Genomic DNA, 6,669 nt, shown 5'->3' on the forward strand with positions numbered 1-6,669 from the left:
CCTATTGGCTGTGTCGGTTTGTTATAGTTACGGTCACTGCACTGTGTCATGCGTGCGCGTCTGTTTTGTGGGCGTGCACTGTGCGTAAGCCCAATGTTAATTCTGTGGGAGGAGTGTTTGCGTGCACTTCACGCTGCCTTAACATGACGTCACAGGTATTGGATTCGCGCATTGTGTGATCGGCCGTTGTTTCCGTCCACACACGTCTGTTTAAAAAGATTATAGAAGTACGCGTTTATAACGAATGTAGTTTCGCCTTCATTGGATTTGAAATAAATATTATATGGTTAATGGTATTTACAACATGTATTGAACGCACAACGTACGCATTGTTTTGCGCATGCGCTAACACTTAGTCGACCCAATCGTGAAGTGCGTGCGCACAGTAAGATGTGCGCGCACATTTTTATGTATACAGCCAACGGACAGTTCATATACATAGTTATGCGTGCAACACAATTAACAAAATTATCAATAATGATGTTTACTTATAACCTTGTAGTTCTAACGTATAAGTGATTAACGCGTGGATATACACAATCATATAGAGATATGTAACGCGTTGTCATGGCTACACATATATTAAGGTGCCATCTTTGACCATAATGTATTTGCTGTTTTTCAGAGATGTCGGTGAAGATTCAATGGGATCAATGTATCATTTCAGAAGAGTCTAACGTTATATGAGATGATTGTGCGGAGGAGCGACCGACTAATATACTACATATGGAACTATTTAGATATTGCTTGCAGCGCATATTAAATAACAATACAAAATGTGATCCAATTATGCCTATATTGCATAAGCACATAATTAACATAATGATGTTGCTAAACAGTGCAGTTATAAAATTTAATGTGTGTTCTTTATTTAGTACTAACATTATATGGCATGGTCTGTTTTATATATAACAACAATTCCCACTCTGAACAAACATTTGTGTAGTATATTGTGTAATGGAATGTATAAATGTAGAAACTATGTAAAGGAGACTTACAACCAACTAGCCATTTAATGTAAAAATTCTCTTGTAACATGGGAATGTTGTTAAAATGGTTTGGGACTGCTGCAAAGAATGTTATTGGCAAGATGTAGTGGTCAACTACAATGCATGCAGTTATGAATATTAGGTAAACATCAGGTAAACAATTACGTTTATGTGTATATTTCTTGTAGCAAACTAACTGTAGTTTTCTGTGTTTATTAAACGTTCAACACATACATAGCAAAGTGAATATGATGATATAAGCTACCATAATAAAGCTGATGTTATCATTTGACGGTGTTATACATGCATCATACACAAATTGATACAGACACAAACAGTTGTATTGAAAAGTGTGCCTATGCAAATGTGCACGTGATTGACGTTCATATGTTGACACTACTTGTAAATGATCATCATAATAATGATGAAGTGACATGAATTACATGACAACTATATTAACAACATTTTCATTGGGTGAAATTAATAATGCAAAATTACACTTAAATTTGAGACACGACTTGGTTTATGTTAACAGTTTGACACTTGTTACATGTAGGTCACATCAACACAGATGTGTGACTTATACATACACATGTGAGAATGCTAAAGTCATCTTTACTAATAATGTACAGCATTACTAATAACATACATTGCAACATATAAGATGTACAAAGCATTGGTGTGATTACAGGCATTCATGCATGGACTGTTATGATCAGTCAATTGCATCCGTAATTAATCATCTCCCGTAAGGATAAAACTATCAGCATTTATCCCGTTCTCTCCACCCACCTCTATATTAGATTAATGGAATTTTTAAGGGAACATACATTAAATGTGATGTACTGTAATGGCACTAATCATTTTCTAATACAATGATCATGAAACCTCAATAGTAGGTAAACGCATGTACTGTACATGATTCAGAAACTACATGTATGTAAAATTTAACGTGTAGCAATATGTTGGGTTTTAACATCGTATAATTAAACGTCTATTGAGTTAGGCACATCTTATGACAGATGTCAGTTCATATACATACCATGATCAGTCATAGAGGAGATATACCTATAATACAATGGAACAATATATAAATTTCAAACATGTACATGACATCTTCACTAACGTAAGCAACACAGCAAAGTGTGTATTTGGTGTTAAATGTGAAACACCATGTATATTTTATCACATAACAAATGAAAAGCAGCCTGGTGTACACATCATATGGATGCGCATGTTACACTGTAACAATAATATTGTATAAGCATACTGCAAGAATGAATGACTATGGCCATACTATGTGTATTGTGTTAGCATCATCACCAACACAATGCTAAACAATTACTCATTTGTTACACCAGTTGTATTCACATACACACAACTAATTTACAATTGAAGAAGGATTATATAACCTGTGCAACAATAACATACCGCTGCCACATGCCTTTGTGCACACAGCAGAGAAGAGAAAGGTGTGCAACCCATATTCATCTGTGTCCTAACAGAAGGTTATGTAAAAAACAATTAGTGTTAATATTACATAATTAATATATAAAAGTAGTACTATGAAAATAAATGTTTTTACTTACAAGAAAAAAAGGAATTTATGAGATTCTGGCGTGTCTGGCCACCACTGGCCAGTGTTCATTTTCAGCAGCTACATGGGTGGGATGCTCCTCTACCAAAGCCTCAGCTAGGTCTGATTGTACATTATGTGTGAGTGCCACATTGTGCAAAATGCAACAGGCAATGATAATATCAGACACTTTTTGAGGCTTGTATAGAAGAGCCCCACCAGTTCTGTCGAGACACCTAAATCTGGTCTTGAGTACCAAATGTCCTCTCTATAACAGATCACGTAGATATATTGTCTGCATTGTACCTCTCCTCTGCTTCAGTTTGAGGGTTTAGCACCGGAGTCAAGAGCCAGGGCCTAATTCCGTATCCTGAGTCACCTATAATCAATGGAGCACACATAAGCTTACATTAGTGATAAGATTCTACAATGAAATGATTCCTAAACAAAAATGTGTTTGGTGTTACAACATCCAAATATGTACTCACCCAACAGCCAACCATGTCCAAAATGTCCTTTTTCGAAAGCATGGAAGACTGAAGAGTTCCTCAGGATAGAGGAATCGTGACTGGAACCAGGGAATTTGGGTAACACATGCATTATCCTCATCGTGGCATCACTTACCACCTGGACATTCAGTGAATGGTAGTGCTTACGGTTGCGGTAAACATGCTCACTCTGACTAGGTGCAATCAAAGCAACATGGGTGCAATCGATTGCACCCAGCACACATGGTATCCCTGCTATGTTATAAAAGCCATTCCTGACTTCCAGACACTCTGTCGCCTCTGTAGGAAAATGAATATAATTCCTAGCGCGTCTATTGAGTGCATAGAGAAACTGGGTAAAGGCCCGCGAGAATGTAGATTGCGAGACCCCGCCCACTATGCCCACTGTTGTCTGGAATGACGCGGAAGCAAGATAATGTAATGAGCACAGCATTTTAACAAGCCCAGGGACTGCACGACCTCTGGCTGTCAAAAAATCTAAATCTCCCCTTATCTCTTCATAAAGAGATAAGATTGCTGCTGAACTCAAATGATAGCGACTTACTATCTCCTCCTCACTCATCCCATCTAACAGGGTTCTCTCCCTGTACACACGCGGACGAGGCACAACTTGTCTCCTCTGTGTTCTGCTCTGATCTCCTATCCCTCTACCTGTCCCTTGCCCTGTCCCTCTCCCTGTCCCTGTCGTATCCGCATGCCTGTCCCTGTCACTGTCCCTGGCTCTGTCTCTCCCTTGCCCTATGTCATTCTCTTGATCAGCAAGCCACTCATGCAAAAGAATGTTCCGACGTCTCCTAAACAATCGCAACATTTTGAAATGAGTAGCTGTGAAAGAGCAGGTAATGGGCGTCCTTTAAATAGGTATGTGATGATGTCAGGTGACATAGTAAAATGCAAGGTGTTACATTAACATATTAAAGTACTTGGCTCCCAAGCTGTCTCCATTTGATATAAGAAGTATTTGTTCTGTGTATTCAGCAGGCAATCATGATATTTGACAATGATGTAACGTGAAGCTTTGTACATACATTGTTTGAAAATTATTAGTGTAATGTACAATGCATGTAACACTTCTGAACGCAACAGTCAGTCATGTAATTAGACAAAAAGCCTGAGATTGACGTGGAAAAAGTTTGCTGTAACATGTCTAATTAGCCATGTTATTGTCACATGTTCACAACAATGAATTCTCGTGTGCATATGCATACATTTATGTTATGAGGATAGTTGCTATAGAATCAGTTTGAAAGGTGTCACAATGATTAACTAGTGTAGATGTGTGTATAAGTTAGGTTGAAGTGCTTGTAATGCAACGTTAACAATGTAAACATGCAATGTGATTGACTGTCCAATAACGGACGTCATGAAAAAAGGGAGGACCCAAAGTACATGTAAACATGAGAAGAAAGATGCACATGAACGTTTAAAGATGCGTTACACATTACAAGCATTGTGTAATGTAAAGCAACATGAATATACGGTGGATGTGTTAGATGTGTGACATGTGTAACATCATATAAACAATTGTCGCTCAGTTCAGTAAAATGTGTCATATTATGTGAGCTTCTCCTTTAAGAGTTGAGTATAGGATTTTCCATTGACACATCATCACATGATGAGTAATGTGACACGCAAATGATGAAAACATATAAAAGTACAATGTAAATCAAATAATACACGTCAGGTGTGACACAATGCAGTGAATGCCCCCCACACTGTAATGCTAATCACATTTGTATTGTGAGCAATGGAACGTAAACAGTACTATAATGTTATACATCCCCGCTCCATTGACTCCATTGATGTGCAGATGATTTTTTTTTCTAAGTGCCGTTCCGGCAGCCTTAGCGATCGTTCTCCCCTCCAACTTGCCAACTTTAGTTGGCGGGAGAAATTGGCCATAAAGTCTCAATTTCTTAGTGCCGATCAGCCCCGATAAGCTGATTTTGCTACTTGAATACAGCCGAATTAAAAAAGTGTCGATAAGTGCCGAAAACAGGCTTATCGGCAGCAGACTGGCCATAACAAAATTATCGGCGCTTACTGAATCTCAAACCCAATTTTGGCTGTAAAATGGCGAAAAAACCCTTATCAACTGCATAGAGCCCTTATTTCTAAACATGCTGATTATATGATGTTGATATGTGAGTGTAATATATAGAAATGCAGCCAGACTTACTATTTTAGGTACCGTGACAAGGTGTAAGAATACGCTTTGTTCACCTTGGCTCATCCGTGGGCCAGCTACAAACCGCCAACAGTGGTTTATTTATGTAATTGCAATTCAGAATGTGTCTAGCAGATGACACGTGGATTATCTTTGCCCGTGCCTGCATTGGACATGACAAAAACTTCACAAATGTTTTATATAATATACAATGTAACAATGTCACTAGAAATGAATAGCAATCATTTTTTATTAAGATGGCAGCCAGATGTCAAGGCGGCACCACAGAGTACCTACAGTACTATAACAATTTGATGTTGTGGGTGTTTAAGTACAAATTATATACAATATATTTTTGTGTTTAAACTCTATTAATGCTTTGTTTTATAGAGGGACACTTGCCAAGTAAACATATTGCTCATGGCTCAGTGACCGGCAGTCGGAGGAGCAGAGAATGCCTCCTTCGCAAATCCGTGGCAGAGACAGGGGTAAGAAAAATTACCTCCTATAGTGGCTGTGGAAGGGGGACAAAACTATGAGGGGACGGTTTGGGACTGGTGGATTTTCTACACTGATACCATGAGTATCAATATCTGTATGTTGTACTGTTCTAAGTGCTCTTTGCACGTACTGTAGTGCCGATGAGTATTCAAAAACAAATCTGGGGCAATCACCAACAAGACCCAGGTACATGCTGGGTACATCCTGGGTACATGCTGAGTACATGCTGCAACATTTCAGTGACATTTCTGCTGACAGACTAATAGCCCATCTGATTAACAGCGGGGGTCCCTGGCAGTCCCATTCAAACTGAATAGGACTTCCAGGGACCCCTGCTGTGTTAATTCGATGGGCCATTAGTCTCTGCAGAAATGTCACTGAAATGTTTGCAGCATGTACCCAGCATGTACCTGGATCTTGTTGGTGATAGCCCCAGATTTTCCAAGGCAAGTTTAAAGCAAGTTTTAGAATACTCATCGGTGAACCTGTACAGTACAGAATGTGTATTGAATTACATTTTCTTTTAAAAATGCAGACAGCCTTTCATGTCCTACTCCTCTAGCATGGGAAGAAGGACTCTCCATCCACTGCCAAAGTGAAGCCTAATCCTAACCCCTCCCTCAGCTCCAGGGGCTCCATGCACAGAGAAAATTGTACTGCACCGACACACTTTATTCGAGCAAATACCCAGTATGTACCTGGCAGATACCTGGAATGAGCCGCTCCTCACCTCTGACAAGCCCCGTTGCGTTTGCCTTCCCAGCCTGGGTTCATGCCTGGCTGACGGGCGGCTGATCTGTTAAATGATAATGATTAGGATTTAATAGGCTGCAATGCTTCGCGTGTCTACCAGATGGCATAAATTCATGAATTGTAATGCAGTATATATATATATACTGTGCAGTATTGCAGCCAGCGGGAATAAAA

General features: G+C 39.2%; 1 long non-coding RNA gene across 1 annotated transcript in view; it reads left to right on the plus strand.

The window, feature by feature from the left end:
- The window catches only part of LOC142469889 (uncharacterized), a 97,448-nt gene extending 91,547 nt beyond the window's left edge, over positions 1-5,901 (plus strand). The window contains exon 3 of the long non-coding RNA XR_012789117.1: positions 5,632-5,901. This is a non-coding gene — a long non-coding RNA (uncharacterized LOC142469889). The remainder of the gene's footprint in view (positions 1-5,631) is intronic.
- The last annotated feature ends 768 nt before the right edge of the window (positions 5,902-6,669 follow it).

Source organism: Ascaphus truei, chromosome 1 (assembly GCF_040206685.1).
Source record: "Ascaphus truei isolate aAscTru1 chromosome 1, aAscTru1.hap1, whole genome shotgun sequence".
NCBI lineage: Eukaryota > Metazoa > Chordata > Amphibia > Anura > Ascaphidae > Ascaphus > Ascaphus truei.